The following is a 14,770-nucleotide window of genomic DNA, read 5'->3' on the forward strand; positions in this document are numbered from 1 at the left end:
GCTGTCTTGGGTGGCAGGGGTGGCAGAGGTGGAAGAGGAGGCAGGAGAAACAGTAAGACTCAGTGCAACTTGATGGAAATATGTTGTCATTTCTGTCTGACTTTTTTGCTTTTTCATTTCTCTAAAAATGTTTCTATATAGTACCAATCCTACCACCATCTGCTTTAGTTTCAGTTCCCCTAGCATAGAAGTGTCCATGTCGTAAAGGAAGCCAGAGCAGTCTTGAATGATCAGAACCCTTCTGCCAGATTGTCCAACATCTGTTGGTTTTCTGGCACTGCTTCTATGTCTTCTGTCCCACCGTCTGGCACTGGTTCCGAAGCACTCATCTCTACCAGGTCATCTTCTGTTAATTCCTCTGGTGTGGTGTCTATTAGTTCTCAAGTTTGTCCTGGATCCTATCTTGAAACCCTCTACTTCCCACCTTTTTTTTTTGCCACATCCACAATCTCTTTCATGATTTCTTTGATCGGCTCTGTCATAAATCCTGTGAAGTCATGCACAACATCCTTTTCGGGAGTGAGACAAAGAATTTGAAACAATATGATTCATTCTAAATTAAAATAAAATTATAACAAATCAGAATATATTAGCTGATATACAAAATGAATTATAGTGTTTATTATCATTACTCAATAATTCTTCTCCCATTAAAAAAGAATTAACTTCATTATTTTAGTACCTGTGAGTGAACCATTTTATGGGCTTAGAAACTGTGAATGACTTGATGACCTGTGCTTTATATTAAGATTTACTGTTGTTATAATTCAAAATCATTTTATAACATATAACAAACAGTGTTCTCTGTAGTAACACTAGTTTTAGGGCTGAAAAATATTCCTGAAAATCCTCAACTTGGGAACTGAAATTTGATGTTATAACAATGTATTCAAACCACCACCATCATGTACAGTTAATGTAGCAGACTGCACTCTGTTAAATATCCAAATTAATGCCAAAAATAAAAAGCAACATTAAAGAATAAATATGCTATATCGGTTGTAGATATATATTAAGGATGTATTAACATATACCTTTTTAAGGTATAATTATTCTTATGGAGAAAACTAGTCTAAAAATGTATTACTGGTTGTAGGTAGAAACCAGGTTTGTTTGTTTTTTTAAGGGGAGAAATATTACGTAAATCTTAAAAATTGGTAAAGTAGAAATAATAGTAAAATGAGTATGTTTATTCATTACCTAGATTTAACACTAGATTTAGCTGTTACTTTTTGTACAAAACATTTTAAATACTTCAGTATTGTGTTGCTAAGAATTTAGTACGTTTTCTACAGAACCACAATGCATGCTATTATCGCAGTTAGCAAACATAATGATTTTGTAATATCACTAATAAACGGTTCAATCTAATAAAGAAAAAGGACCTATTTGTTCCCAAAATGTTTTTCATAGCTGATTTGTTTAAAACAGATCCAATCAAAAACCACGCATCCTGTTTGGTTGCTCTGTCAGTGGAGTCGCATTAACAACGCGGCAGCGGTTACAAAGCCGGGCCGGTAAGGGGCACCTTTGCAGAAAACCAGACGGTGGGGCTTTTCCGTGGGAGCCAGCGCTGGCCTCCGCGAAATGGGGCGTTGCTCGGGAGTCAGCCCGCGTGCGCTCTCGCCCCTCTTTGGTAGGTTACCTTTCCCGTCTACACGTTTCTGTGGGGGTGGCCTTGGGGTCTGGACAAGACCAGGGAGCGCAGGTGAGCTCTGGAGGGTGGAGCGAGGTGTGGGGGCCCCCAGCGGGCGTGGGGACGTGGGGGCCCGGCGCTCACTGGATAACGAGAATATTTATCCCGGACCCCTGGGATTCTGAGCTGCAAATGTAGTGTGTAGAGTATATTTATACTTGGATTTTTTTTTTCCACCAGAGATCTTTAGTGTTACCGAACCCACAAGAAGGTTCGATGTTGCCAGAGGCACAGAAAGCCAATTACTGGGACAGTGACGATTGCCAGGAGGAAAGGATTTATTTCCGGGGACCCGTCAAGGGAGGCATCAACCGGCTGGAATCCGTCTCCCCACTAATAGGCCGGGGTTCTTCTGCAGGCCAAATGAATAACGCAGGATGGGCGAGAGCATCCTTGCTTGTTTAGGCGGAGTGCAGGGTGCAAGAGCAGTGAGATATCATGCCAGTACATACATCCCATGATCAAAAAGTGGCGGGTAAGTCCCTCCCAGGGCGGAGATTTTAGTGTTATAATGAGCCAGGGTTAGTATTGGTTGTTAGTTCAGCCTTGTGTGCAGGCTCAGTGAGTCTTCCGGCACAGTCTGTGGTGGAATATGGCTTACCTTGTCTTCTCCAGACAAGCAGGTGGTGTGAGGCTTTGTAGGAGGGTCTGCTGTTCCTGAGAAAGAAACTCAAAAAAGAATGCATCAGTACAATAGAAAGTTACAAAGTTGTGGTCAGCAAATTTTGCTAAAGAGTTCTCTATTTTCTGTCTAATTGAGACTGCAGCTGCTAAGTTACCAAGGCTGAGATAAATCTTGTCAAGGTCATTTAGAGCTGCCAGCTCCAGCTGTAATGTGAACACTGAAAACTTATTTGACATATGAGGGAACCAAAAACATTATGAGAAAACATTTTTTGGTTATAGAACTGATTGAAAGGAAACCTATAAACTAACAACTTTTATAAACAGAGAAGCAAAATCCTTAACAAAATATTTGCAAATTGAATGCAACATTGTATAAAAAGAATTATGCATCACTGCAAGCGAGATTTAGTCCAGGTATGCAAGGCTAGTTGAACATTTGAAAATCAATTAATGTAATCCATCATATCAAAAAGAAAAGTCAAGTGATCATATAAATAAATGCAGAAAAAGCACGTGATAAAATCCAGCAGCCATTCATGATGAAAACTCTTAGGAAACTTGGAACAGAAGGGGACTTCAAGTTGATAAAGAACATCTAAAACAACCCTGACGCTAATATCATACTTCACAGTGAGGAGCTAGATGATTTTACCCTAAGATTTAAAACAAGGCAAGGATGTCACCCCCACCCCTTCCATTCATTATCATACTGGAAGTCTTAGCAAATGTTATAAGACAAGAAGAGGAAATAAAAGATGTATAAATTAGGAAGGAAATAAAACTGTTTCTGTTCACAGATGACATGATTCGCTATGCAGAAAATCCCAAAGAATAAAAAAAAAACCCTCCTGGAACTAATAAGTGATTATAGCAAGGTTGTAGCTTATAAAGTTAACATAGTTCATTGCTTTCTTATATATCAGCAATGAAAAATTTGAATTTGAAATTAAAAATGCAGTACTATTTACATTAGTACCCCCAAAATGAAATACTCAGGCATAAAGTTAATAAAATATGTACAGGATCTATATGAGGAAAACTTCAAAACTTTTATGAAAGAAATCAAAGAAGATCTAAATAAATTGACAGATATTTCATGTTCAAGGATAGCAAGACTCAATATTGTTAATACGTTCACATTCCCTATCTTGACCTATAGATTCAACTCAATTCCAATCAAAATCCTAGCAAGTTATTTTGTGGATATCAACACATTTATTCTAAAGTTTATATCAAAAGGCAAAAGACTCAGAATAGTCAACACAGTAGTGAAGGAAGACAACTCAGAAGACTGATGTTACCCAACTTTAAGACTTACTATACAGCTATAGTAAACAAGACAACATGACATTAATAAAAAAGTAGACAAATTGATCAATGAAAACAGAGCCCAGAAATAGACCCATGCAAATATAGTCAGCTGAGCTTTGGCAAAGAAGTGAAGGCAATTCAATGAAGGAAGTATAGTCTTTTCAACAAGTGGTACTTAAACAACTGGACACCTACACATACACACACACACACACACACACACACAAATACAGAATTTAGGTTCAGACCTTACTCTATTCACAAAAAATTAAAATGGATCGAAGATCTAAATGTAGAATGTGGAAGCATATAACTTCTAGAAGATAACATAGAAGAACATCTAGGTGATGTTGAGTTTGGTGATGAGTTTTTAGATACAACACCAAAAATACAATGCATGAAAGAAAAAAATTGGTAATTTGGACTTTATTAAAATCAAAAACTTCTGCTAAAGAAACTGTTAAGAGAATGAAGATCAAAGCCAAAGATAAGGAAAATATTTCCAAAATATATATTCAATAAAGGACTATGTTCAAAATACACAAAGGACCCTTAAAACTCAACAATGAAAATGAGCAAGATGATTAAAAAATGGCAAAAGATCTGAACAGCCACCTCACTGAAGAAGATATACAGATAGTAAGTTAAGCAGATGAAAAGATGCTCAAAATCTTATGTTGTTAGGGAACTGCAAATTAAAACAACAATGAGACGCCACTATGTACCCATTAGAATGGCCAAAAACAACAACTACAACTACAACAACAAAACACCAGAAATGCCAAATTCTGGGCAAGATGCAGAGCAACAGGAACACTCATTGATTGCTGGTGGAAATGGAAAATTGTACTTTGAAAGACAGTTTAGCAGTTTACAAAGCTAAACACACTCTTACCATCCATACAAACCAGCAGTTGTACTCCTAGTTATTTACTTAACTGAGTTGGAAATTTGTGTCTGCACAAAAACAGGACATGAATATTTATGTCAGCTTTAATCATCATTGCCCCAAACCAGAAGAAATGAAGATGTACTTCAATAGCTGGCTGGATAAACAAGCTATTACATCCATACAATGGAATATTATTCAGGGATAAAAAGAAATGAGCTATCAAGCCATGAAAAGACATAGAGGAGCCTCAAATGAATATTGCTAAGTGAAAGAAGCCAATCTGAAAAGGTTACATACTATATGGGTCCAACATATGACAAAGTGGAAAAGGTAAAACTATACAGATGGTAAAAAGATCAGTGGTTGCCAGAAATTTGGGAGGAAAGGAGGAGAGGAGAGCTATAAATGATTGAAGCACAGGGGGTTTTCAGGGTGGTAAAATTAACTGTAAAGGTGGATACATTTATTCATTTGTCAAAATCCAGAGAATTGTACAACACAGAGTGAACCTTAACGTAGACTATGGACTATAGTTAATGTGTCAGTAGTAGTTCATTAATTGCAACAAATGTACCACCACAATGCCAGAGTTAACAATAGGGGAAACTGGCAGGGAAGTGGCATGGGTGTATGGAACTCTATGTGCTTATGTGCTCAGTTATTCTGTAAATCTAAAACTGTACTAAAATATAAATTAAAATACTCAACTGATAGGCTCAACAATAGAATGGAGGTGACAAGAAAAGAACTGGTGAACTTGAAGATAGAACAATATGAACAACAGAGAGAAAATAGGGTGAAAAAAATGAACAGAGCTTCAGGGCCAGGTGAGACTGTATCTAATATTCCTGCCATTGGAGTCACAGAAGGAGAGCAGGTGGTTCTGAAAAAAGTATTTGAAGAAATAATGATGGAAAACTTACCAAATTGGCAAAAGACAAAACCTTAAACCTATGGATTTAAGAAGCTTAGCTTAGAAAACACCAAACAAGATAAACACAAAGACACTCCAAGAGACATCCCAGTCAAACTTCTGAAAGCTGTGAGAAAGAAATGACACCTATGGGGAACGTTGCAAATGAGGATAGGTTTCTCATAAGAAACTATGATGGCCAAGAGGAAGTAGCACATTTTTCCACTACTGAGAGAAAAGAACCATCAACCAGAAAAAGTACCCTTCAAGAATGAAGGACAAAAGAGACATCGTCAGAGGAAGGAAAACTAAGAGAATTTGTTGCTAAGAAACCTACTCTTAAGAATGGCCCAGACCAGAGAATAAGGCTCCTCCGGCGGGCGCTCGGGTTACCTGGTGCCGTCGGGCGAGGGCGCCCCTCGCCTTGGGCGGGCAGCTGCGTTCGTCCCCTGCCTACGGCGCTTGGCCTCCGTCCTCCAAAGCTGGGAAGACAGCCTAGAAGTAAAAGCAGCCTTGGCCTGCACATTTATAACAATGCGCCGAGAACGAGTAGCGTTGGTGGTTTTGCTGCTGCTGTCGCCGTGGCCTCTCTTCTGCCCAGCAGCCAGCCCTGTGGCCTGCGGCCGGCGACGGACAGCTGCTAAGCAATGGGGTCCCCACCGTGGACTGGAACCAGCCCCCGCTCCTCTGGGACCCCATGGAAACCCCCCCCAAACATGGCTGGGCTTGACTTAGATTTTGAACATAAAGTTGCATGAGATTTCTGAACGTGAGGGTCATGGAGCAAATTTCAGACCCGATGTCTGTGTGTCCGCACATGTCACATTTAAGAGACAAATGACAAGGCTGGACACTGAGGCCCTTACCTGCCTGCTGTCCAGCCTCGCAGCAGTGGGCGTGGCCGGGCCTCCAGGGGCGTGGTCTGTGCTGTGGGCGTGGCCGGGCAGCACAGCTCGCTCCACAGGGGCGTGGACTCAGGGAAGAGCAGATCTTGTTCTACTGCTGCTAGCTCTGTGGCCTTGGGAAGTCAGCACCTACTCCCAGGGCTGCTGAGGAGGTGGTGTGACTTATTCACCGCAAATGATGCAAGTAGTGGTTTATTTTTTTCTTTAGTGTTTGCACTTTTGACTATCACTTTCTGCTGTATTCATTCCCAGGCCGAGGGCTGGCTTCCTTCTCACTTCTTGGTGTTACACCCTGAGGAACCAGCTCTGAATTGTGGATCTGTGGGGTCCCGCACAGAGCCCCCTCCTGAAGTGTCCCACGACGTCCCTCCCCACAGGATAGGCACACCCACATGGCTGGAGAACAGGGCAACACAGAGAACAGGCTGAGAGAAAACGGGTCACCAGGTTCTGGGATTCGAAGGCAAATTTGACCCAAACAGTTCTTCAGTCCACGAGGCATTAGGCTGAAACTCCTGCCCATCCTTCCCTGCTGATTTCAGGACCCAACCCTCACCTCTCATGGGGTCTGACCACTCCCCAGGGCACAGCCTCTACCACACCAGGTCACGTCTCCTGGCCTTCCTCCCTAACACAGTCTCGCCCCACTTCCAGGCAGCCCCCTAGCGCCTCCCTCCTGCTCCTCACCAAGTCCCCAGCATCTCCCAAACTGGCTGTTCCTGGTGCAAACAGACAAAGTCTTAAATCAAGGCAGAAGACATATTAAGAGTTTTCCTTTGTTATGACCTCTTTATCACAGAAAAATATAAATTTTTAACTGGGTTTTCCTTATTCCTTGTGACAGCCTGTCAGCCCAAAGAGATTGATAGAAGATTGGTTCAAAGTTCCATCGACAGTGGAAATGAAAGGCCCTCCCCAAGATCCCTGTGAATTCTCAGGGGACTAATGTGCTCATGGTCACTTCTGTGTGAAATGTTGGCCTGGCAAATTCCCTTACGAGATGGAGAGTCTCTAGCCCTCCACTGCACCCCACTATCCCCGCCCTTGGTGGAGCCTGGCCTGAGCACCAGCCAGGGTGTGCTGACCCAGAGGGAACGCTGGAGACTGGCCAGGCCCTGGGTGTTTACAGCAGCCTGGCCCTGAGGGCCTCAGTTTCTCAAGCACAGCATGGGGCTAAGAGGGGTAGCTGAGTGCAGGCCTGGCCTGGCTGCTCCATGCTATAGGGCTTGTATTCCTCAACTCAGGCTGCCATGGAAAATGCCACAGACTTGATGGCATAAACAACAGAAATTTATTTCCTCACAGTCTGGTGGCTGGGAATCTGAGATCAGGGTGTCTGCAGGGTCAGTTTCTTCCCAGGCCTCTCTCCTGAACTCAGAGGTGGCCACTTTATCCCTGTGTCTTCACGTGATCTTCCCTCTGTGTGAGTCTGTGTCCTAACCTCTTCTTATAGGAACACCAGTCATATTGGATTAGGACCCGCTTTAATGACCTTATTTTAACTTAATTAACTCTTTAAAGACCCTGTCTCCAAATACAGTCTCATTCTGAGGTACTGGGGGTTAGAACGTCAACATATGACTTTTGGGGGGACACACTCCAGAACACACCAGGGCTAAAGTGAGAAGGCCTTGGCTTTTAACCACACCCTTCATTAATTTCTAAGGCTCTGAGTCCAAAGTTGAAGATAAAGATTCCCAAGTAGAAGGCAGACATTCCAGACCATGTTAAAATCCTGTGTCCTTCAGGCTTCCTGCCTGTGTCAGGGATGGCTGGGAGCAGCTGACATAAATGCTGGCTGAGGGACTATTTAAATGTGAAATCAAGAACATCAATAAGCCGTACAGCCATTTCAGCTGTACAATTCACAGCTGAACATCATTGGTGGGGATGGTGGGATTGCTGTCCTCTGTCCTGGCCAGACCAGAAAATGTATGCAGCCTGCCAGAGAGAAAACAGCACAGGCTCTGCAGAAGCAGTGTGGGGTGAGGCTAAGGCACGTTTTGGGGCCACAGCACCTGGTGGGCTGTTCCTGGGAGCCGCTGTGGCCAAGTGGTCTCTTCATTGGGAAGTCAGAGCAGGGACCCCGACTGGAGCCTCCAACGTGAGACTGGGCAGGCGATGGGTGCCCTGGACGGGGATGGCAGCCATCATCACAGCTCTACACATCTCTACAGCTCTGTGACCTCCATCTCCCCCGAGAGTGACAGCTTTGGCCCGTGCCTGGGGCTCCTGCCCAGGAAATGTTACGAGTGAAGAGTAGGACTGAGAGAGCCCAGGACTCTGAGGGAAATGGCCCCACAATCTATGGACTTCAGAAGTGTGTGGCTGCATAGCCATGACATCCTCTTGTGTTATAGAGGGAAGCTGTGGCCTTGAGAGGGAAAGTGACATAAAATCCAGTGGATCTGCAGCTCTACCAGAGCTACAATCTGCGTGCACAACTTCGTGCCTTTGAGCACTGCCCAGCCCCTGGTGGGGAGGCCAGGTCAGAAGTGTGTGCTGCCCACATGCTGGGGACTGAAGGAGGCCTCTGTGATGAAGTGGGTGGCTTCAGGAGAGACATCCAGGATGCTGTGAGGCACAAGAGCAGAGAACAGCCCCAATGGCTCAGAGGTGAGAAATCCAGTAAATGTGGGCTGATCCTTCTAGAACTTTCCAGGGACAACCACCAGTGTGTCATTTACACAAGTCAGGGGTCATTCTGGGCTCTTCTCCTTCTCTGATATCACATTCGATGATTTCAGGAGACATCTTGAAAGGAAAAGAAATTACATTTCTAAAATGAGTCATAATGATTGCATATCTAATGCTTTATGTACAATGACCAAGTGTCTGCGGCATAAGATGCTCCAAGGCTTCCCTGTACCAGAAAGTATTACTCTGGGTCTCTAGTCAGGCCTTTCCTCCATCCATTCCCTTCCTGTTCTTCGTAAGAAACCTCTTCCACCATCATGCACCAACCTCTAGGGCTGTGGCACTCAGCCTCTGCTCCCATAGAATGCTGCGTCTTCTTCTAAATAACAGAAAATAACAACAGGGATAGTATGTTATTTCATTTTTTCATCTGTGCAATTTTAAAACCAATGTTATGAGCTGACAGCAGTAAGAAGGGAAGTTAGAAAGCAGCCACTATATCTGATTGAATGGACTTCGGTGCTACATGCCAATGATTTTCCACACAACCTGCAACCTAAGATTGTTACTTGCTCTGAAAGCCTCTCCTAGTCCATGGGAAAGAATTGCATCTGCAGGATAGTGAAGAGCACTTGGCTTCAGACTCACCCAGATTCTAACTGTTACGTGTTGAGTCACTGGCACAAGTTTCTCTGATTTTTAATTTTCTTATCTGCAAAATATGAATGGTAACACTTTACTCATAGGGCTTTGGTGAGAATTACTTGAGATAATATAAAGTTCTTACCAGACTCCCTGGAAGATGGAAAGTAAGATATTGGCAGCTATTATTTTTATTTTTAATGGCTTTACTGAGGTATAATTGGTATACAAAACCCCAGCACATTATAAATGCATACAATTTGATGAGTTTGTACAGAGGTGTACACCTGTGGAACCATTGCCACAGTCATGGCAGCAGACATAGCAGTCGTCTCCAAAAGTGGTTTCCTTGTGCCTCTTTGGGTTTGAATGTGTGTGAGAACACTTAATATGAGACCTTGTTGAGCCTAAGAAATATTGATTTATAGAAATGCACCATATATTTTCAGAGACAGAAATGATTTCAGGAGTCTTGCAAGACTTTGCCCTAAAGGAAAATGTAAACGTGTTAGTTCACATATCAAAAGCTGCCTCGCCTCAGGAGGGCATTTCAATGGTCAGTAGCAGCTGCATTCCAAGCCTGTGGCTCTCACCTGCTTGGAAAGACAAAGAAGGTCTTGCCTAGAGCCACGGAGACTTCCCAGCCTCCAAATATGTGAGAATAAATTTCTGTTGTTTACAAGCCACCTGGTCTGTGGCATTTTGCTACAGCAGCCCGAATGGAGTAGGACACAGGTGAGTGGAGTTTGGTTCTTTTTTTTTTTTTTTTTTTTTTTTTTTTTTGAGACAGAGTGTCACTCTGTTGCCCGGGCTAGAGTGCTGTGGCGTCAGCCTAGCTCATAGAAACCTCAAACTCCTGGGCTCAAGCAATCCTTTTGCCTCAGCCTCCCAAGTAGCTGGGGCTACAGGCATGTGCCACCATGCCCAGCTAATTTTTCTATATATATTTTTAGCTGTCCATATAATTTCTTTCTATTTTTAGTAGAGACAGGGTCTTGCTCTTGCTCAGGCTGGTCTCAAACTCCTGAGCTCAAACGATCCGCCTGCCTCGGCCTCCCAGAGTGCTAGGATTACAGGTGTGAGCCACCTCGCCCGGCCTGGTTCACACATTTCTTGACACAGCCTTTGGATGAGGCCCATGACCTGTCTCACCTGAATCAATCCCTCCTCAATGGACAGCATTTTACCTGACACCTCAAATTAGCCCCCAGGTGATTCTCACACCTTGTGGAAAGCCCTTACCTGGTTTCTAATTAGTCCTTTCCTCCCCAGAGACAGAACTTCCTCAGCAGCCTGGCCAGCCCCCCACCTATCATCAAAGGGCCCACATCCATTCACTAATCAGAGTTCCCTTTACAAGATCCTTTGGCCCCTCTCTGTCTTGCAGAGACCATGAGAATGAACCCCAACACTTTGCCCAGCAATCTGCCTTTTTGATCCTTCACAAACCGCACGTGCTTGCAAACTCTCCTTTCTGGCCCCTCACTTGGCTCTAGTTTGAGGTGGCTATCTCTCCCCAACACCTGTCCCCACCCCCAGCTCTCAGAAAGCCTCTCGTCATCTGCTCGCCACTTCTGTTGCCACGGACCAGTACCTTACCCGTTCATTTTTCCTCTCAAAGAGTAAATGTCCACCCTATGTGTGCTTCTCCTACACATTTCACCAATTTCTTGTTTCTGCCCCCTCACTCCCATTCTACAGATTCCCCTGGTCAATCACATGATGCCCTCAGCTCCCACTACACCTCCCATCCAGACCCTGCCTCCCACCAGCTCAGACTGTTCCGGCATGGCTATTGGGAGCTCTTTCAGTTGGCATCTGGTCCCTTTGACACATCCCCATCCTTTGGTTTGTAGCATTCCCTTACTGCTTGGTGCTACAAGATGCTCCAGGCTCTTATATATTTCCTGCCCCAGCACTAGAGTCAGCCATGTATCCAAGGAGCCCTGGTCCCTTTTATTGGAGAATGGTATGAGAAATAAAGATCTGGAAGCTGGGTGTGCTCACTGCTGCTGCTGTGTGATTGCTTATAGGCCCTCTAGGAAGAGAGAGCTAGGATATACACCACACACACACACACACACACACACACACATACACACACACATCTTTACTCTAATCCAGTACCACAGTGTTCATTCTAATGATCTTCTCCCTTGCTCATCTGTGACATCTCTCTCCATCAGTGAGAAATCTCGTTCTCACCATCCACTGTCCATCCACTCAAACTCAATAAACAAGTAAAGCCATTTCTGAATTGTTAGTGCATACCCCTTTGAGAAACAAATTTACCAACTGGAGTACAGTGTTTATGTGCAGTTCCTTCTGTCTTTAGTTTTTCAGTTTCCAGTCAAAAGCTCACTGTTCAAAGTTACTTAGGTCAGCTCCTTTTTCCTCTACCCGTTCAGTGATGTCACATCTTTTTTTTTTGGGTTATTTATAGTTGTTAGGTCATTTGTCAGTCTGCATTCCGTCCTGGGATCCCCAGACATCCTGGTTGATTTTTAAATTTTTCATACATTAAAGTTCACCTTCATGATGTGCAGGTCTATGGGTTTGACAGGGATAGAGTCACATATCCACTACCTCAGTGTGATACAGAACAGTGTCATCTTTTTAGAAATTCCTCTGTGTATACCATTTGTAGTTAATCATTCCTTTCCCTCAGCCTCTAGCAACTACCAATCTGTTTTCCATCCCTATTGTTTTTTTCTTTTCTTGAATGTCATATGACTAGAATCTTTTTGGGGCTAGCTTTTTTACTTAGCAAAATACATTTAAAATTTGACCAGGCAGGGCGCGGTGGCCCATGCCTATAATCCTAGCACTTGGGAGGCCAAGGCGGGAGGATCGTTTGAGCTCAGGAGTTCGAGACCAGCCTGAGCAAGAGCAAGACCCCGTCTCTACTAAAAAAACAGAAAGACATTAGCTGGACAACTAAAAATATATAGAAAAAATTAGCCAGGCATGGTGGCGCATGCCCGTAGTCTCAGCTACTCAAGAGGCTGAGGCAGGAGGATTGCTTAAGGCCAGGAGTTTTAGGTTGCTGTGAGCTAGGCTGATGCCACGGCACTCTAGCCCGGGCAACAGAGCGAGACTCTGTCTCAAAAATAAGTAAATGGGGGGTGGGGAAGATGGCAGAGTGGAGGTAACCTCCTGGATTCGTGCTCCTGGAGAGGAAGGCATAGATCTCGGCCTGCCACAATGGTAGTGGATCGCTCCCCTGCAAGAGCAGCGGTGTGAATCCACGGAGAATCAGCATGGGACACAAAAAGTGAGAAAAAATTAAGGTGAAAGGGAGATAAGATTGCGAAAATCTGGAGAGTGTGGGACAAACAATAGAGAGTGGAGCATGAGATGGCTGTACCCACCTCACCAATGAGTCAGGTGGGTTCAGCCCCACAGGAAAGTGGCTTGTTTCCCCACTGATCTCCACACCCACTCAATTAGGGATCTGCCTGAAGTTGGTACAGAATCACCGCAGGAGACATGGGGCTCTGTGGAGAGGAGACATTAGTGGGAAGCATCTTGGACTCCCGAGCTCTGTGCCAGGACTGCGCTTGGTAGGGGAGGGACTGATCAGGGCTGCAGCTAGAAACAGCTGCCTCTATCACTCGGCGGGTCTCTAGCCTGGAAACTGCTGCGGGCTACTGGGCTCACTCAGTCCCCAGTTCTGGCACCTGCCAGACCCTGAATATTCACCCCTAGTGCTGGTGATCTGCGGGCTGGCAGTTGCCATTGTTGGGGTCCACAGCCCAGCCACTGTGGTGTGATAGGGTGCTGGGTGGCTCCCTCCCCTAGTCCGTGGACCCTCACTAGGAGCTCCGCCCTTGTGTGAACACTGAGTGCTTCCCCAGTCATTAGAGAATAAAGCATGGACCTTGCAGACATTGGGGCAGGGCAGACCATTGCCCACGGGAGCTGCAGCAGCTGGGGCACTGGGCGAGTCAGGGCACCATCCCCTCCCCCTAGCCAGTGTCTTTCACACAGAAAGAGGCAGAAACCACCTCTGGAGAGGGAGAGGCAAGAAAAAGACACTTTCTGTCTGCAACCAGTGTGAATCCTGGCTGCTAACCAAAAGTTGACAGCCCAGTAACTTAACTCATCAAACCGGTTTTAGGTCAAATCAATTTTCTGGGGCTGGACCCACCAGGAGCAGCCCTTCAACTGAGGAAGAAAAACCCTAAACAATACATAACTGGCTCCCGCTAGTGACAAAGGAAGCAACACACCTAGGCTGCTACACAGCCTAAGAACAGAGCACAAGGCGTGCTGCTATCCAGACTAAAGCTAAAAGAAGAGATCTAACGATTGATCCAGATGGGAAGAACTCAGCAAAAGAACTCTGGGAGTATAAAGAATCAAACGGAAATCATGCCCCCAAAGAGGAATACCAGCTCTCTACCAGTTGACACAAACCAAATTCAAAATAGCAAAATGTCACAGGAAGAATTTCAAACATGGATTATAAAGAAGCTGATATGCAAGAAAAAATGGATAACCAACACAAAGAAACCACAAAAAAAATCCAGGACTTGGAAGAAAAATTCACTAAAGAAATTGAAATACTGAAGAAAAATCAAACTGAACTCATGGAAATGAAGAATTTATTCAGGGAGCTACAAAACATGGTGGAAAGTCTCAAGAGCAGGGTAGATCAAACAGAAGAAAGAATCTCAGAGATCGAAGATAACACTTTCCAATTAAATAAGTCAGTCACAGAGATAGAGCAAAGAAATAAGAGAAAAGACCACAGTCTACAAGAAATGTGGGATTATGTGAAGAAGCCTAACGTGAGAGTTATGGGCATTCCTGAGGGTGAAGAAGACAATAAGCAAGGGTTGGATAAGCTATTTGAAGATATAATTGAGGAAAATTTCCTAGGTCTTGCTAGAACTCTAGATATACAGGTTCAAGAAGCTCAAAGGACCCCTGGGAAATTCATAGCAAATAGGAAGAAACTATGTCACGCAGTCATCAGACTGACCAAAATATCCACTAAAGAGGCCCTTCTTCAAGCTGTAAGGAGAAAGAAACAAGTAACATACAAAGGAAAGCCCATCTGAATAATGCTAGATTTCTCAACTGAAATCTTACAAGCAAGAAGAGACTAGGGCCCCATTCTCACTCTTCTGAAACAGAATAAT

The sequence above is a fragment of the Eulemur rufifrons genome, chromosome 28, assembly GCF_041146395.1.
Source record: "Eulemur rufifrons isolate Redbay chromosome 28, OSU_ERuf_1, whole genome shotgun sequence".
In the NCBI taxonomy this organism is placed as follows: Eukaryota; Metazoa; Chordata; class Mammalia; order Primates; family Lemuridae; genus Eulemur; species Eulemur rufifrons.